Consider the following 20,359-nt stretch of genomic DNA (forward strand, 5'->3'; position numbering starts at 1 on the left):
TTATAATTTACAATATACAGTATTGTATTACAACCTGCAAAAATAGACAACTCATTCTCTTTTCTTTTGCCATTGCTCATATTTTGAGTCTACAGTGTATCTCTACAGGTACATATAAATAGAAACATATTTTTTATAAACACTTTAATGATAAACAAGAAAAATGTATTGATGTTTGCTACTACAGCAAAAACATCCACACACATACCTGCTGAACATTTGACAACTTAAAAACACATTCACACTCTTGAAATAATTGGGTGTGCAGATACACCCGTACACAAAATGCCTGCCCACACAGCCTTCAAGTTATACTTCAATGCTACATGTACGCTTAATATCGCTGTATATCCTTTGATCTGAGCATTCTCACACCCAGCAAGCTCTCACAGAATGCCGGCTTCGAAGCAAGACCCTGGATCGTGGGAAAAATCCATGCCATGAATAGAAAAATGCGGCAGAAAGAGCGGCAGAATAAGACGAGGAAGAGATTGCAGGTGAGAGAGAGAAAAAAAAAGAGAGGAAAAGAAAAACAGACTTTGTGCCATTTGCAAGCCTAATGTGTGCCCCACTACCCCAGCTTTGTTTTTCTTTCTCTCTCCTACTCCATTCTCCCAGTCCTCTCAGGTCAGCAGTGTCTGCCCTACGCTCCCGGGGTCTTTTACCCCTACCTGCTGCGGAGGGCAGCTCCTATGGGTCGTGGAGGGGTGCAGAACATTATCCGTGCAGCGTCGCTCACGGCAACCGCATCACCACCACCACCACACTCAAACCCGGAATAACAGTCCCATGCATATCTCTATGTTTGAAGAGACCTTTTTTTTTTTTTTGAGTGAGATACAAGGTGAGATTCTTTTATAGCAACCTTCTATTTAAAAGAATCACAGAGAGAAAAAAAAAAAGAGGCAAAAATTTGGTGATAGCCTTAGATTCAGACTTCAGGATTTGGCTTGAATATAAACACATCAAATTAAACAGAGGAACAGACAAAAGGAATCCCAGATCTTCCAACCCATAATAACTCCTTAAAGGGATTGTATAGTTTTGGTTGAGACCTAATTTCAGGTTTCTAACATTTTTTTTGGGTGAGATGATAAGAAACCTCTTATGAAATATGACAGAACATGTAATTCCATGAGGAAAATTGATGAAAATTGGTTTTGAAATGGCTGAGATATGCCAGAGCGATTCTAATAAAGTGTGGGACCCACACTTTTTTTTACGATTGCTTTGTTTAACTTTGTTTTTGGATGTTTCAGTCATTCAAAACTCGATTTTCATCAAATAAACTTTGAATTCCTCTTAGAATGGTATGCTCTGTACTATTTCATAAGTGTTTTCTTGGTATCTCGCAAAAAGTTAAAAGCCCAATTCTCATTTCCACCAATACTGTACCATCCCTTTAAATCCAAGAAATTATTCTATAATTTGGTGCTCTATCTGTTTATCAAAGTTCTTAATATGCATTCATACTACTTCATAAAAACAAATAGTTAAGATATCCTTTTAAATTGATCACATTGCTTTTCACATAAATTTTTCAAAAGCCCCCTAATTGCAAAATCTTCAACTGAACCTTTATTAGGCGACAAATTTTGGATGAAAATTGATCGCCATATTAACCCTTTGAGGATGAGTCCTTAGGAGTATACTCGGGCAGGAGTCTACAGGAAATGCGTGTTGTACCAAAAATCAGTCAGTCTTCAATGGGTTAAAATCAAAACTATGCTCAGATTGGAAAACTGGGACCTTTTGGTTGAGATGCCATTGACTTCTACTGGATTTCTTTGACAGGAAGTCCGCTCATTCCAAACCTGTTCAGGGGAAGTGTCGGCACTCTGCTAGCTGGCAGTATCTCACGGAGTCTGACTCAAAATATAAGAAACAACAACAACAATTCCCTTCCCCTATAAAACAGACTGAAATTTAAAGGAAAAAAAAACATACAAACAAACCCTTGAAATAAAGACCACTTTTCCTGTAGGTATAAGCAGATGGAGCCAATTTTGCCCACGCCAAAAATCGCCATTAAATGCTGGATCAATTTCGTCTGATTGATGAGAATTTCTAGAAATTCTGATTGCTCAGGGTTCCCTTATAAACAGTGTGCCCATGAATGCCTCATCACTGTGATAATAATTTTTGCTTTAACATGATTGCGTGTAGTTTGGGTGAAAATGCCGGAAATTACAAATATATGGACATTACCACAAACAAGTACATGTATGAATATCATATTAAGCAGAACTAGAAATTTGGCTATGGGGACTGGTCTACAAGTGTACAAGCTTGTACCTCTGCCATATTACATGGTTTTCATGGTTTTGATAACTTGCAATACAATGTATGTCATTTACCCCCCCCCCCCCCCCCAAAAAAAAAAAAAAAAAAAAAAAAAAAAAAAAAAAAAAAAACAGTTTGTCTCTTCATTATTTTGATACAGTCAAACCTGTCTTAGCAACCACCCGTCTATAGAGGCCACCTGCACTATATGACCACTAGTAACGATTCCCTTGGAGAGACAAAGCAAACATGTCAGTAGCGTCCACCTGTCTGTAACAGCCACATTTTTTTTTTTTGTCTCCCTTGGGTGGCTTTAATACATAGAAATTGTGCAAGATATACTTACAGTTATCATCATTATTATCATGAATGTAATGATATAAGCCTACATATAGTACAGGTCAATGGTGGGTGAGATGTGAGGCAGTGGTAGAAGTGTAAGATCATATCAGGGTAATACCCCTCAATTACCCCCCCCCCCCCCCCCCCTTGCTAAATGTCGGTTAGTGATAAGGTTTAGAGTAAAGATTAGGGTGAGGATTAGGTTCAAGATTTGGATTAGGGGCAGGGTCAGGGGAAGGGTCTGGGGTACAACTGTAATTGCCCAGGGGTTAATTACCTGAGACCCATGTATCATATCAGCTGACATTGATTATGACTAGTCACTGACATGACTGAAACTGCTACAGTTTGTACGTACGACCATCCGTGCATTGAGAATTAATGTTTTCTGGGACGAACACTGAACTACACGCTTTCTACAGCTCAGTCGGTAGAGCACTGGGCTCTAGCATTTCAAAGGTCTCGGGTTCGTATCCCGATGAAATCCCATTTTCTTTGCTCATTTTTTCCACTAATAAATCATATTCATTTCTGGTCAGTTTTCTTCTGTTTGCTTTTGTTACAGTTTGCACACTTTACTTCTCTTTGGGTGTGACAAAATATTAATAAAGATTTTAATTTCGGTAACTTTCTTTTTCTGTGTCTGATTTCAATGAACATCCTTTATAATTGGGCTTATGTTTAGTAAAATTCACTCATCAACTTGATAACACAGGGGAACGTAACCTCAAAGAAGTGCTCAGAGCAAAAATTGTGTTTCGTGCAAAATTTCTCAACACAAGATGAAGTCATTTGGCGGGGTCCACAGACAAAATATTTGTTTGGTAGTGGGCACTGCACTTATCTCACTCTCCAGCAGAAAGTACTCTTCTGTTTTACCCTCAGGAAAATCTAAACACATTTAATTTCACTAGGGGCTATTTTGAAATTACTGACCAGAAAGTGATTGGTTAGACAAACTTCTGGCTGCTGGAGTAATGAACACAACTAGGGTTCATGCACTCTTGAATGAAGTACTGAAACCATTTCCAGTGAGGTCACAATGGTACTTGGTACAACAACGGTGACACGACATTTGCTCCTGGATGATTGCTCTGGGCTATAGTTGTGGCAGTGTGGTTTACAGTAGTTTGATGTGAGAATTAGGATTAGGGTTAGGGTTAAGTTTGTGGGTAGAATTTATGTTTGGCTTAGCATGCAGATACTTCATGAGGACAACTATTACAGTCTGAGCCAATGTCCTGGAACCCAAAATATCTCTTGGTGACCACAGATTATACAAGAAAAATAAGAAAAGAAAATCAACTCTTGGGCAATTCCGCAGTTAGATGGACATGACATGGATAAAAGAAATGTGCCTCTTTATCTTACTCTTTAATCTAGGTATCAACTAATGCCATGGATGTTCACCAATCATTAAGGTCTTTCAAATGCAGTAGATTTTATTTTTCGTATTTACTGATTTCGCGAGATCTAAAACCATCATTTAAAATGAACATATGGGACTAGGGATGCTGAAATTTACTTAAATGCAAATTACAGTGGGTTCCTTTGAATTTTTTTCCTCAAAGTTTTGCTAAAGGGTAAAAGATGAATACATTTAAATACTCCAGAAGTCATGTGACATTCTGTCAATTACAAAAGGGTGAAATGACCTGCGGAATTACTCCGGACAAATGTAACGTTACTAACCGTAACGTTACTAACCATGCTTTTGGGGGTCTAGCTAAGAAATTATTGGTCGAACTGCTCAAAAAATTTGCATGAACATTAGTCATGATGCAATAATTGAAATTAATGCAACACTTTGTTTGAAGTAACCTGACTTTTTGCACACTTTTAGTTTCAAGATATTGATTTTTTTGTCATGTCCTTTTTTCGTGACGTTACTAACCAGCCCTTTAAGTTGCCATAGCAATTCTAATATTTATTGGATTGTATTCATTCTTTTCTGTATCATAAACCTGGGAAAGATGAACATGTTTTTGACGTAATTTTGACTTGAAATCAATAAATGGTAATTTAGTAGTAAAAACAAATATCCAAATTTGTTCAAATGTAACGTTACTAACCGCGGAATTGCCCTCTTGGACTTGAATGTTCATCCATTAGTCATGACAAGTACTGGTAGATTTTGCATATTTTGCTTTTTTCCTTAAATGCGTTATTTCCTTTTCCACCATGCGACCATCTTTTCCAGCATATCTACATTGTTAGTTGTTTTACTTCTTTTCTACTTTAGTTCTATTGTTTTTTCATATATTTTCTTCTAAAATCAGATTTACGGTACATATTTCAGCGGCATCATTTCCCCCGTAATACTGTAGGTCCTAAATGCTATGTCCTTGTAGATAATTACAAGCATTGCTGACCAAATCTGAGGTTGATGGAGGAGCCATGATGGAATATATGCAACATATTCCTCATGTCCAAATGAACTGACAGGTACAAATGGACTTTAGCACAATTTACACAATCAATACTTAAAAAAAATGACAATGATGAGAATGAGGTTACAAACTTTAGTAAGAAAAATATGCTAAATGATTGTAATGATGATGGTTATTATTGAAACTACACGGCTAATGTAATTTCTGACAAAAGTATTACCATGGTAAAATGCTCATCACACAGAGTTCACGAATTTGAAATCACCTATTCAGTAAAAGAGATTTTGTCCATGACACTAGAAACACACACACACACACACACACACGCACACATAGAATTGATCTTATAAACTCTATAATATACATGCAATGCTGGAAGACTTTAAATACAAGTGGCCAAGTTGAGAAAAAGTACTGTGACAGTGACTAATGACGAAGGTGATTATACAACATCGTGACTGAACTTATGCCTACAGCTCCGTTTCCTTCTTTAACAAGGTATTCAAAAATAATATACAATCAAAACTATAAGAGTAAAACATTGTCACCTTTTCTGTATACGTAGAGCAAATTCTCACTCTTTCTCCTGTATGCGCCCAAACCACAACCAGCTGAAATGCATCGGATTCCCCCAGTATTCACTGAAATGTCATTGGTGGGTTCATGCATAGAGACATATCAATGCTTTCTGTCACTCGATTCCCACCCCTCCACACAGCGGAGATTTGATAAGACTCATCCACAATGAATGAATGAATGACCACAATAAATTAATGGTGCAGTCGTTCCATGCCGCTGGCCCTCAGACAAATGCACATTGTATTTCCTCTGCGATCTGTCTCGTATGACTCATGGATTTACGTGGGTGACTGAGCTGCTTCGATCCGCCGAGAAACCCATGTGCACTAAGAAATTTCCCATCCTACGGCAGCCTGCAAAACATGTTCCTACAGTCTCTAGCAGGCAGTGTCTTTGTTATTACCATTTGTGTGTTTTGGGGTCGCGATTGGCACAGAAAACCCCATAGCCTTGTACATGTTATCCCAAGTCCCTGACACAAAAAGGTTACAGACACTGATTAGCCCCATTTTGGCTTCTTCTTCATACTTTCTTCAATAATTGTTTACATAGACATAATTCATCTGTCGTTATTACCAAAAGGTTTTTTTTCATAATCACTTTGAAGTGAAGCAAGACAAACACGCACGAAATGAAATGAAAGTCCTTGAATTCCATTTTCATGATTGTCTCTATACTAGTTTGTAGGTGATGTCATCCATTTATATTGTGCACAAGAAAGGTTGTCTGCAAGAAAGGTTGGCTGTGTACATGTTCCATAACAAAACAATAGCAACAACAAAACACACACACACACACACACACACACACACACACACAGAATGGTACGTACCTACAATGTACCTCTTGGCAATGGGTCTTTATTTGGTACGTTCTGTGAAAAATCTAAAATGTATATTGATGTAAAAATACTTCAATTACTGCAAAAATCTCATTGATAAGATGCCAAGAGCATGAGAAAAAAAAAAAACTACATTGCCAAACCATAAATCAAATTCCCTATTTGAGGTACACAGATGTACAGTGGCCAGCATTTACATGTACATTCCTCAAAATACAGAACTTTCTGGCCATATTGTACTAAAGTGACAAATCCAGACGAAAAAGAGGAAAGGTGATGATAAAGGCTGAGGTTTCAATTAGAGAACAACATTTTGTGGTATACCACAGCGGAATCATTATTAAGTGCCCCAAGGGGAGTATTCCTCTTTTAGCATAACTCACCCCTCTCATACCCCCTCACCCCTCCCATACCCCCTCACCCCCCCCCATACCCCCTCACCCCTCCCATACCCTCACCCCTCTCATACCCCCTCACCTCTCCCATACCCCCTCACCCCTCCCATACCCCCTCACTCCTCCCATACCCCCTCACCCCTCCCATACCCCCTCACCCCTCCCATACCCCCTCACCCCTCCCATACCCCCTCACCCCTCCCATACCCCCTCACCCCTCCCATACCCCCTCACCCCTCCCATACCCTCTCACCCCTCCCATACCCATTCTACTGATATTCTGCTCCTGAGGATTCATAATCTTTCAATTTTGTTTGTCATACACACATATTTTAGCAGACGAGTAATATACAAGTTCAGCAATTAAACCTTTGACGAGTCCCAATCACTTCGGCAGGTGTCTATGGGAAATGTGTGTTGTCCTGTATTGCAAAATCAGTCTGTCCTAAAGGGGTTTTTCAACATGTGCAGAGACTCCAACTCTCCCGTTTTCGACGGGAGATCTCCCGCCGAAAACCCATTTTTGCAAAATCTCCCGTTCTCCCGCTTGAGATTTAATTTCTCCCACCCAGGCTCTTTGTCTCCCGTTGGAGAGGATTTCTTACTTACACATGTATTTCTATCGTACTTGTATGTTGAAAAAATAAGCCTTACATGTGTAGATAGCACCAGAGAGCATCTGGAACCCTAGGAACTTCAAGTTGGAGTCTCCCGTTTGCTCCGGGTTTCAGGCGGGAGAGTCTCCAGATCAGAAGGTGCTTTGGGTTGGAGTCTCTGCATGTGTGCAAGCACCAAACATAATATTATATTATAATTGTAGGGCCCTAACCCTATAAAATGGACACATTTTTTATGGCATTTTACAATTGTATATCAATGCAAAAACAGCAACAATATGATATTATCAAGGGGCCTCCCTGTCCCTCATGTCTTAACCCATTGATGACAGACTTGTCTTGCTACAACACGAATTTCCCATAATACATGTACGTAGGAAGTATTGACATTTGCCCCGGTATACTCGGGACTCGTCCTAAATGGGTTAAAGTTAAAGTCACACCTTTTGGTTGACAAATACATCATGTATACAGCCTGAATCAGATCGAGCAAAATTCTATTGGAATAACCTTCTGGATTGAGTTCCCGGTATGCTTTTCAAAAGCTACATACAGTGTACATGTACATCATGTACTTTGATAAACAATATTTCCATGCAGCAGTGCACGAGTATCTTGACAAAAATAAAACATGCATCCTGTATCTGAGTCAGACATGTTACAAGGGAGTTCTTGTAGCTGTCTGAGTAGGGATTATAAAATACAGAGTCCCTAATCCCTTTTGTATCAACTTGGCATATTAACCCATTGAAGACGAGTCCCAAGCATACTCGGGCGGGTGTCTATGGGATGCAGGTCATAGCAATATCAGCCCATCCTCAGTGATTTAATATGTACGCAAAAGAATGCGATATTGTTATTCCCTTTTAGCAAGTTAAACTCCATATTAACCTGTATACTCGGGCAGATAACTAGATGGGAAATGCGTGTTGTAGCAAAATCAAACCGTACTCGATGGGTTAAGGTTATCTTTTCTGTTCGAGCTGTCAGGGGAGGAGGATTGGTTGAATGGTATTGCAGACAGCCTCGTACAAGTTAGGAGCAAATTCAATTGTGCATATACCTTAATGCAAATTTCGGCACGTGTACAGGCTCAAAAGATAATAGGAAAGCGGAACATTATTCCCCTATCACTGCTAGTTATTGGCACCTCCAAGGTTTGAAATCGGCCTTTCTTTGAGACAAATTATCCCCTTCCCTGCCGTAAACATGAGAAACTGTCCTTTAATGCAGGACAGTGTCAGATCCGTATTAATGGCTTCCACACTGCACAAACACAGACAGCATGTTATCATATGGAACTAGGAAGATCAGAAACACAAACAGGAAAACTGTAATAAATTGAATGTGACCGCAGAGCGGCAAAAGGACAAAAAACAACTGACAGAAAAATGGCTGTAGAGCCCACACTTTTTATTGAGACCACCCCCACCAACTCCACACACATTTCTTCCGAAGGAAGAAAAAATAAATTTAGAAGGAAGTGATCGTTCTGGCTTTGGGAATCTCAATATGTCAATGGTATTTATTTTACAGGGGGAATAGAAACTTAATGTAAACAACTGTTCAGTAATAATCACAAAAAATGGTGTTAAGATGATGGCAATGAGCTCTAAAGACATACTTTCAAAATCATAAAATAATTTCTGTCATAAGGAAAACAATAAACCAAAACAAAGATGCGAGCTAGCATATCGTATATCCATGCATGTTTAGTAATTCAATAACAGACTTCATCTGAAAGTATGCAAACCAGCCCCTCCTGAATGTCATCCAAGTTTAACCTGTTGAGGACGATTTGATTTTGCTACAACACGCATTTCCAATAGACACGCACCCGAGTACACTCGGGACTCGTCCTCAATGGGAAAAACAAGCATTGAAAGTGTGTTTTCAAAAGTGCGATTCACAGTGATGCAAACTACAGTGGGATACAATTCCTTGAGATTTGCCAATCGCGATATTTTTTTCGTCTGAGCCTTACTAAAAACACACATGCTGGTATAACAATGTGTGCATAAAATTGATTACATAAGGGAGAAGTTTGATTTTATTTTCTCTAAATTTTGGTAAATTTGTTGAGACATCTTTTGTCAAACTACCTGCAGAATGGGGTGGAAGAAAAAAAAGGGGGGGGGGGAGTGAGTACAGAGGATGAAATGATTAAAACCCACACATAGCTGTGAAACGCCACTTCCTAAATAACATTGCCACATCCTGTCTCCGCCATAAACATTGTACCTACATAAAGCTACATCTATTTATAAAGACACTGTTTGTAAAGACCCATGCAACTGAATTTTAATAAAAAATAAATGCCGTGGACAAAAGTAATATTACTCAAATTGCAAGATTATGCTGACATTAATTTCTTTGATCACAGATATCAGAATTTATCATCTTGAGGCAGAATTCAGTTGTATTATAAAATTCACATTTACTGTAAAAGTGGAAATTTTCGAGGTGTTGTAATTTTCGCGCATTTCGCACAACCAAAAACTAGTGCGAAAATAAAAGCACGCAAACATTTTGCTTGTCATATGTTCCTGTGCATGATGTCTTGATTCCGCGGAACTAAAAACATGCGAAACTCTTCTTACCAGGCCAAGCGCGAAAAATTAGTTGCGCTAAAATATCCACTTTAACAGTATATGCATACCCTTCTAAATGTGGATGGTTGTGGGTATGACCTAATTCCTTCTATGGGCACATGTATTACACTAACAGAGAGGGTAGGGTAGAATAGGGAAAAAATCGAATTATGGCTAAAACAGGGCTCCACACTAACTTTTATTTATGGTTACCCAAAGGCAAACATCTGACCTTTTTTGGTGGCCCGATCAGGCCACCAAAGTCTTCATTTCTGAAATTTTGGTGGCCCGATGTGCATTTTTGGTGGCCCCGGGCCACCAGGCCACCATTAGTGTCGAGCCTTGGATAAAACGTATCTGAGTTTCAAATGTTGGTGGTGCAAGAAAAGTAAGAGATAACTGAGGAAACAAAAAGAAAGGGAAACAAATGGCAAAATATGAAACACCATTGCACCGGATTCAAATATCACACAGCTTTACACCAAAGCTGGACATCATAAAAGGGTACATGGCACACTCCACAAATGTGCATCGATACCCATTAGCCTGCAGTTTGAGCATTCCAATGAGGTTAGAGAGGATGACACCCACAATGCAATAAAGGCTGGATCATCGAAGGCAAGCACCTTTCGCAATATGCGGATAACAATCACTTTGGAAGCTGGGATGGCTGCATCATCTCCATGGTAACATTCTAACAAGACCTTCTATCACAAAAAGTCATGAATTTTCAGGAGAGCAAAACAATCTGTTTTACTTTTCTAATTTTACAGCATTTTTATCTTTTTCAAAATACCATTAATGCTGCAGACACATAATGCGGAAACACTGTTCTGGATTACATTAATTATTGTAATTAATATTTTAAAACTCAAATCTTGATTTTGATATAAACAAACTGAGTTAAGATATTTTTGAAATATGCCAATTGATATACAAGGTTTTGTCACCCCCGAGACGTTATGTGTACACTTCTAGTCATATCACACATTACATACATCTTGTACACACTCACTAACACACGCGCAATGAGAAAGGTAGAGGAAAAAAAAAAGGGGTAGGAGAAAGAGAGAGAGATTTATCTATCCATAGACCCTGTGGTAGGGTCCATGGATCTACAATGTATGGAAGGTAACAATCTGGCAAAAGGCACAGTTCATACGTACCCACAAATGTGAAAGCACCAGCAGAGCCTAATGTCCTTTCAACGACAGGCTGCGAACCTCACCGCTCGTGATCTGCACATAAAGATAAAATTGGAAAGAGAATTGAGTGATCTGTCAGCGATGTGGGACAATCCGGCAATCCTGCCACTCTGCCGGGGTCTATTCCTGTCGCTAATTACGCTCTGCTCTCAAACAGACTAAACATGGCTGTCTCCTCTGGAGGGACCCACACAACATCCTCTGTAGACTCACAAGGCTCTGTTCACACTGCCACTCTGGAGATATCATTGCCATGCTTGCAAAAATTCATCAAGTGCAAAGATATTTAATTCCAGTTTCTATTCAACCTTTTTTTTTTCTTTTTTTTTGGTCAGCAATTAGATGCATATCTAATAAAGCTCATGGTCTTAAATCAAATTAAACATACAGTTGTACTTTCATATGAAATATATACCAAGAAGAAACAGACAAGGGGGATTACCAGGAATCCCCCAAACCTTTTTATTACCCGAAGGCATTATTACATCTAGAAGAAATGTCATTCGACATTTTCAGTTTCACAGATACCCTCTTGTTACAACATACTTAACAACACATGGATTTATTGTTAAAGTTGAATGTATTACAATCATCAGTGACACACATTAAAGAGACCACAAAACAATTCAATTGAGATGAGAAAGAAAAATGACATCAAAGTTCATTTGATTCCACACAGCTGATTTATTCATTGCTAAGTGAATGGAAAACACATGTCATTGTCATTCCATTTCATATTGCAGAGATTGAGTGTGAGCCTGATTTGATCATACAAGAAGAGTACCCCAGATGTGACTTAGTTTGCTCATCGCTTTCTTCCAACCCCAAATTTCCACCCCGAAGTGCTTCTGATATGTCATCAGCGTCTGCTTCAACTTGCATCAATTTTAATAGAGAAGTGAGAGCAGGGAGTTAACATTGGACAACCTATTTAGGTTTAAAGAAAAATATGCAGCACAATTTAGAAACAAACATTTATCAGGTCTGACTCATTTAATGCTCATCAGATTGGAAATATCATCAATCCCAACCAATACTGCAACCACAAAATGTTATGCCAGAGGGTTAAAAACATACTGCACTGTATATGGTTCAAATAGTTACTCATTGAGGACGAACTGATTTTGGTATAACAAGCATTTCCATGGACACCTGCCCAAGTTTACTAAGGGACTGTCTTCATTCTTTTTATCATTATTTCAAACCAGACTGTGGGGGGTGGGGCTGACTGGAAAGAGGTTCCTGGGAGCATCAGGACAGGTGGAAATATCACTGTACTTCCTATTACCCCCTGTATTCCACTGTGAATGTCAACTTTAACAGGATTGAACAAGGGTTGTACAGTAATGTTCTTGACAAAGGAGGTCATATGGTCAAATGATTGCGATGTAGCAGCACCCCGGGGATTTGAGCAGAAAGGGCTAAAGGAGGGATGCAGAGGGAGATGCTAGTATTGCAAGGTAATGGGGGAGGAGTGATATTTAGGAGTAAGGATGAAGGGTGAGAGGGAGAAGACACTGGGCATGGGGGTGGATTGGGGATGAAGTAAAATGAAGATGATATGGATTGAAGTGGTAGGAGGAGTAGGCAAAGGGGGTTAAGGATGGTAGAGGAAAGGGGATGGCATGAAAGAAGGGTAGAGTTAAAGAAAAGAATGGGAAGAAGGAAAGTGGGTGGATGGAAGGAAAGTGGGTGGATGGAAGGGAGGGGTGGTGGTAAAGGAAAAGGGTCACAGAGGAAGGGAAGGTGTTGTTGAATGGTAGAGTGGGTTTGAGGGGGGTTGGGTTAAAAGGGTAGGTGGGGTCGAGTGGTAGAATGGGATGAGAAGGAGTTGGGGTTGAAAGGGTAGATGGGGTTGAAGGAAGGGGTGGTGGTGAAGGTGGTGGGTTTGAAGGATGTGTGGGGTTGAAGGGGAGTAGAGGGGAGTGGTGGTTGTAAAAAAAGAGAGTTGGGGCGCGGAGGTGGCCACCTCCCTAGTTGGGGTGAGAGGGAGGGATGGGATGATGGTGAAGGGAAGGGGTAAAGTTGTAGCGTGGGAGGGGTGGAGGTAAAGGTAAAGGGTGAGACTGAAGGAGAGGGAAGAGGGGTGGTGAAAGGAGGGGTGTGAGTATGTTTTGAGGAGAGTACATTGTAGGTGAACATGGGATGTGAGGTATTGAAGGTGAGAAGTGGTATTAAAGGGTGTGTACAGTTCTGGTTGAGGTGAGGATTTGGCTTTTAAAGTTTTGCGAGATATTCAGTAACAACTCTACAAGATGTCAAAGAGCATGCAATTCTTAGGGGTATCAAAAGTTTATTTGATGAAAATCGGTTTTGAAATGGCTGAGATATCCAAAAACAAAGTGAAACAAAGAGATCCTCATAAAAGGGCGCCTGTTGCCTTTTATTATTCTCACTTTTTTTGATATCTCAGTCATTTAAAAACCAATTTTCATCAAATAAACACTGAATCCTTCTTAAAATTAAATGATCTTTCATATTTCATAATAGGTTTCTCATTATCTCATTTAGGAATGTTGTAAACCTGAATCCCCACCTCAACCAGTACTGTACAGTCCCTTTAAGGTGGAGTGGGGATTGGGTGATGGGAGGGGTGAAAATGGAATTGGTAAGGAGTGCAAGAACAAGAGGGAAGGGGATGAAGTTTGAATAAGGAAGAAGGCTGGAGGTAAGGGGGACTGGTATCAGAGCTGGAAGAGGCAGGGGAAAAATCTACATGATACCTTGAAGAGATCATCAGATCTGAAGTGCAGGAGATGAGGGAGCATGACAGAGGAGTATGATGGTGGGGGGGGGGAGGGAGTGGAAGAAATCCATATTGAACAGATCATCAGATTTGAAGTCTGCTTTAAGAGCGCTTTTGACGAGGTATGATGGTGTCTGGATATCCCATCATTCCTTTCAAGGCTCATCCGAAGCCAGGCGCATCATACTTTTATGGTAGGCTGGCCTCGTACCCCGTTTCTTTTCCCAAGCACTCCGAGGGTGGCTCGGTGAGATTAGAAGACATCTGTCAGAAATCAAGCCTCTCTCAGTAACTTGCAATGAGCCCTGACGGCACACACCAACATTACATCAAGCAACTCATTTCCTATGCACATGTACACTGGGTTTCCTGCTTTTACTTGCTTCCCATTCCTAGCACGAACATGGAGAATGTAAACCCACTTAAAGGGATAGTATAGTTTTGGCTGAAATAGAGTATTCAGACTTTAACTTTTTGCAAGATAATAAGAAACTTTTATGAAATATTAAAAAGCATCAAATCTTATAAGAGGAATTCAAAGTTTATTTGATGTACAAGTCATCTAAGAAATGGCTGAGATATTCACAAACAAAGTAAACCAAAGTGGTCTTTCAATAATAAAAGATGGGTCCCATCTTTTATTAGAACCTCTCTGTTTTTACATCTCAACCATTTCAAAACCAGTTTCTATCTTTTGGCATTAGTTGACTAGTCTTAAACATGTATAATTGTATACATTGTATAATGTGGAATTCAAAGTTTATTTGATGTAAGTCATCTAAGAAATGGCTGAGATATTCACAAACAAAGTAAAACAAAGTGGTCTTTCAATAATAAAAGATGGGTCCCATCTTTTATTAGAACCTCTCTGTTTTTACATCTCAACCATTTCAAAACCAGTTTCTATCTTTTGGCATTAGTTGACTAGTCTTAAACATGTATAGGCCTACATGACATTTTTCAATCCATCATAAGCCTATTTGGCAAAATCATAAAAGTTTTCTGCTCAGATACTTTAATATAAATGTAATCAATACTTTGATAATAACGATGTGAAGGTCTTACATTTGTACAATAAAAAAAGATAATTTAGACTGAAAGAAGATTTACTGTTCACACACATTTTATAATATTACATCTCCACAAAGGCCTACATGTAATTATCCCTTAACCCACTGAAGAGTAGTCCCAAGCATACTCGCATGGTGTCTATGGGAAAAGCATTAAAGCAAAATCAGTTCGTCCCATTTTGATGGGTTAATTATCCACTATGACACAATGAGGCAAGTTCATTGTCCACACATGAATACAGTAGCTTATGACTCACCGGAAATGCTTGAAAAAAATAAGAGAAAAAAAAACACCACACAGATGAAAGTGGTACATACAATGTGTATTGATAACATAAGTTCTATTTTGTTTAATATCACTAGACTGCCACTACTTTGTTTTCTTGATCATTATCACAGCATTCCTTGCCTATTGTAATTTTTTGATGGCGGTAATGATCACCTTTAACTCATTATGTGCCATGCTCGCATGCCCGACTCAGTCAACGGCCTACCAAGTTTGCATATTTTTAATACTCACACGCACAAACCTGCCCAAAGCAATCGATAAATCAGCAAATGCCATAATACAACCAAAGCCTCTCAGTCGCTAACAATCCAGTTTCTCACCCATGTGCTTGCATTATGTAGTGATTTGAATATTAAGTGGTGTTCCTTATTAATGCACATTTTCATATAAATTGTAAGTTTCTTTCACTGTTACATGCAAAAGCCATGATACCTCAGCATTTATTGTAGCTACTAGTCATTTGAGTTTTGACAGAAAAATAATAGGGGCCTGATAGATTGAGGGTTCATAAAATTTACATCAAAGCAATGCTAGGAATTTGCTCTACAACTTTGCACATTGCATGTTTATACACATGTACATAGTCAAGAATAACAATAAAACTAGATAAAACATGCAAGTTACATGGAGATGAAAATCAGAATGTTTTTCTAAGGCATGCCTGCATTGGAGTCTCAGAATAATGCGGCACACAAGGGGTATACATCATGGGGCATCCAAAAAAATTAATACAATTGTCATTTCTTTATCATTATGAGTACTACTAAGTACTACTATTTATAATATTATCAATTAGCAGAGCACTATCAGTAACATCCCTATAATTATCCAAAAATTATTATTATTATTTTTTTTAATGTGTAAGAGTGTGTCATCTCCAACTCAAATGAGAGGTCTGATCAATGGACCTAGAGCAAAACAGGGGATGTCATTTTAAGGATCCGACATTCATTAGTACTAATATCATTTTAATAATTAGGGCCTACCACTTTGATTGCAACCATCATTGCCATTACTTTATCATCATCATTTATCAAATAATGATAATAGTGATTAATGATAATAATAATAATGATAATAATAACAATAATAATCTTTATTCTTTATAATCATTATGGATATTACAGCATTATCTTTGTTATTCAGTTTTGTTAGCATAACCATCATTGCTCATTACAGCATTGTTATCATCAATTTTACACATTTTCACAAAGTACTTTACTTTAAAGGGTCATACTGATATTCTATATTACACTGTTTGTTCTTTTTTTTTCATTTTGACATCCTATCAGAGATGAAGAAGACATTCACATCGTACAATGTTTACATGTTTTCTATCAAAGCTGTATGTACAGTGTACAATAGTACCTCGTTAACCCGTTGAGGACGAGTCCCGAGTATACTCGGGCAGGTGTCTATGGGTAATGCGTGTTGTATCAAAATCAGTCCGTCCTCAACGGGTTAATGTTATAACGAGGTTGGAGAGCATGATACCTGATACCTGATATACAACATGTAGCATGGTAATTTTGCAAGACCCATGCAGGGGCAGATCCAGATATTCCATAAAGAGGGGGTGCCTTTACATGAGGGGGGGGGGGCACACCCCTCCCCCATTGTTTCTTTTTATTTCTTTTGTTTTAGCAAAAAATAAAGAGGGGGGGGGGTCCTGTGCATTCCCCCTGGATCTACCAATTTACCACTGCTTTTATATTCTTCTATATGGGCATTTCCACGGTAACTCACGTTACATTTTGAACTCAAAATTAGGTTGTTGAGATCAATATCCTTAAAGCCTAATTAGTGATATGAGTTACTATATGTGAATGAGTATCATGCACCTCCATCCTACCTCACAGCAACATTACATCCACAGACTCTTATGAGAACTATGAGAAAAAACACTACAAATGTCGGTAACTCACGTTACATAATTTGGACATGCAAAAATTTGGCATGTCTTATATTCAAAAGTTTCCTCAAACAAGAAACAGAGAGACTTTAAAGTCTATTGTGTCAAAGTCATGGACTAACAACATACATCACCGAGTATGGTAAAAATTCAAATTGTCTTACATTCTCCAGGTATTGTCATGTGAAGCGGTAACTCACGTTACGGTAACTCACGTTACAGTTTGTCCACATGATCACAAGACGATTTTTTGTCTTAATAATCCAAAGAAAACTTACCAAGACAACTTTTTTCACAAACAAACTTCATGAATAATGAATCTAAATTGATTTGAACATTGATCTGACAGTAATTAATCCCATATTATCCATGAGATTACCAAAAGGCAGGAAACTTTACATTTAGAATACCAACTTGAAGATAAATTTCATTTTTAATCGAGTCGTTTTCCAAGCTTTCATTTGTACTGAGACAAAAATTGTATTCAACAAAATGATATGAAACAGAGTCTATTTCATTAAATTACACTCTTTTCCAGTTAACAAATGCATCAGAAATTGAGGATTTAATTGAGAATTTGATTTGATTGTTTTTTTATTTTACTAGATTTAAATGGATTTCAGGCTATCTAGATAAAACAAGTCATCCATAAACTATTCCATTTAATACACTGAGTCATGAGACTAGAGACCTGTACATGTAGTCTGTGGAGAGTTTAAAGGTTCAGAAATGAAATATTTCAATAAACCTTTTAACTTTTAAACAATGCAATTTATATTCCAATTATTTGATAATTGTTTGAATTACTCAATAATCAATTGTTTGTATGTTTGATTTGTTTACAAATTCTTATACGAACTGGTACAGAAATTAGACTTGAATTACAGAAACTGCAGATAAATTTTAGTTATCTGCTACCAGTATTGATCAGTTTGATAAAACATGTTCATAAATGTTTTAGCCTTAAAAAACAATGGCTTTGGTCTATGAAATGTCAAGTAGCCATTATTTGAATTGTACATACATGTAACAAGTATATACCAGTATTTTCTAGAGTAATCAAGCAGACTGAAGCAGTAAATCCCAATGAAAAACATGAAAAGTAAACATTTTGTGATCAGGAGGCTAACTATTAATATCACAAAATGTTGATAGTTTGCTTTAAGGTACATGACTGTCCAGCTCTTAAAGAAAATGTCTGATAATGAGGTTCACATTCAACAAGTTTTTGGTAATAGATCAGCATGTAAAGTAAATTATAGTAAACATGGAAAAGTTTCATTGTAGGATTTTGCAGCAATATAGCTAAAACCTCAGAGTAGAATAGTATAAAACACATAAGCGTGTCAAATTCACAATGTTCAATTCTCAAAAATCTCAGAAAAAACAGCAGGAAGCGAGCTCCAATCTTAAAATTCTGTTCATGCATGTAAATGTTTCAGCCTCATAAACAATGGCTTTGGTCTATACAGGTAGGTATAAACTATGAAATGTCAAATAGTAATCACTTGAATTACAAAAACAAGAACTTTTCAAGAGTAATCATGCAGTGATTATCCCAATCAGGAGGCTATTAATAGTTATCACAAACTTTTGATAATTTGCTGGAACAAGGTCCATGCAGCTTTAGAAGAAATGTCTTTTAACAACTTTCGTAACAGATTTCGTACCAGATACATGCACTGTAATATTAAATAGTAAATATGGAACAGTTTCTTTCAGAAGTTAACATGTGATGAACATGTGTAATTAATACATTGTACATGTAGACCAGTTGGTTTGGTGTTGGAGAGAGACCAAGAGAATAACAATCTACTGGAAATAGAATCTTAATACAAGAGTTCAGTAATCATGTACTCATTGGTTACTTACAATCACAACCTTCATATCATTTCTTGGTATTAAAGAAAAATCATGTCGGTAACTCACGTTACATGGTAACTCACGTTACAATTTTAAGACCTCTGCTATGAGAATTTGAAGCAAAGACTATAAGTCCCATCATATTTCTTGGATGTGTGCTGCATAGTTATTTGATAATCCAAAATACCATGTCTCAGTTGGGCATAGTAAAATTGCTAGGTTAAAAAGTTCATGTTTCGGTAACTCACGTTACAGCAGCTTCTCGAGCTATGTAAGAGCACGCTGGTGTCCAAAGTACATATCTTATATCGAGGTCTCCACTTTATTTTCTGCTAGATTAATATATTTTTGATTTGTAAAACCAAACAAAGTTTGATTTGAGCCTCAAATATAAAAAATAATCACAAAGAGCAACAAAAATGCATTTTTAGGGATTTTTAGGTAAAAAAATGCTTTCTGGCTTCCAAAGGTATAAAAATGCACAAAAGGGAACTTTTCTTAAAGGTAAAGTTGGTTTCACACACTTCAAACTATGGCTAACAAAGTAAGATTATCAGTTGTCCTGAAATATGCGGGTAAAATTTTGGTGGTCATGTCGCACAACTCACGGAAATGCCCATATAATTGGATGTAATATAATGTAAATTTTAGTGGTCCAAAGATATGATGAACGGTTAATCAGCTGTATTAGAATTTCAGAGGAAGAGGAGAATCATCTTACGTGTATGTTGATGGTTCAATCTGGAGATAAACTTGATACCCAATAAATACGTTAGGCACATATACTATGTTTTTGTTTGGTTTTTTTACCTGATCTCAAGCATCATATTACCCCAGATGTGTAGTGTGTGGGTCTATTGGAAACTGACATAATGTTACACTTAATGCTCACAAATGTGTCGGCCTACATGTTATAGAGCACAAAAGACAGCTGACAATATGACGTGGCATACTTATAGCTAGCTCGCTATACGTGGCATGAGAACTGAAATAAGGTAGTCACTACAGTGTATCTTCTATTGTAAGAGTACACAATGCTGTTCATGATGCTTCACTGATATTGAAAAGGTTGAACAGATGTAAAATCTACAGTATAATGTTGAAGATAAAGTAGGATCCTTTGTTTGCTTTTGTTCTGTTTTGTTTTTAATCTTCATGCACATTGTGGCCATCAGTTTATGTCATCTAATGTATTTTGATCATCGGTCCAAATTCCAATCATGCAAGATTATTACA

At 37.8% G+C, this 20,359-nt stretch overlaps 1 long non-coding RNA gene across 2 annotated transcripts in view; it reads right to left on the reverse strand.

The window, feature by feature from the left end:
- LOC139738212 (uncharacterized) overlaps positions 1-20,359 on the reverse strand; it is a 41,811-nt gene that overhangs the window by 3,308 nt on the left and 18,144 nt on the right. For both annotated transcript variants that reach the window (XR_011711423.1, XR_011711422.1), the window contains exon 2: positions 11,205-11,276. This is a non-coding gene — a long non-coding RNA (uncharacterized lncRNA). The remainder of the gene's footprint in view (positions 1-11,204; positions 11,277-20,359) is intronic.

Source organism: Diadema antillarum, unplaced genomic scaffold, assembly GCF_040938485.1.
Source record: "Diadema antillarum isolate AM-2024a unplaced genomic scaffold, OU_Dant_1.0 seq00000730_RagTag, whole genome shotgun sequence".
Lineage (NCBI taxonomy): Eukaryota > Metazoa > Echinodermata > Echinoidea > Diadematoida > Diadematidae > Diadema > Diadema antillarum.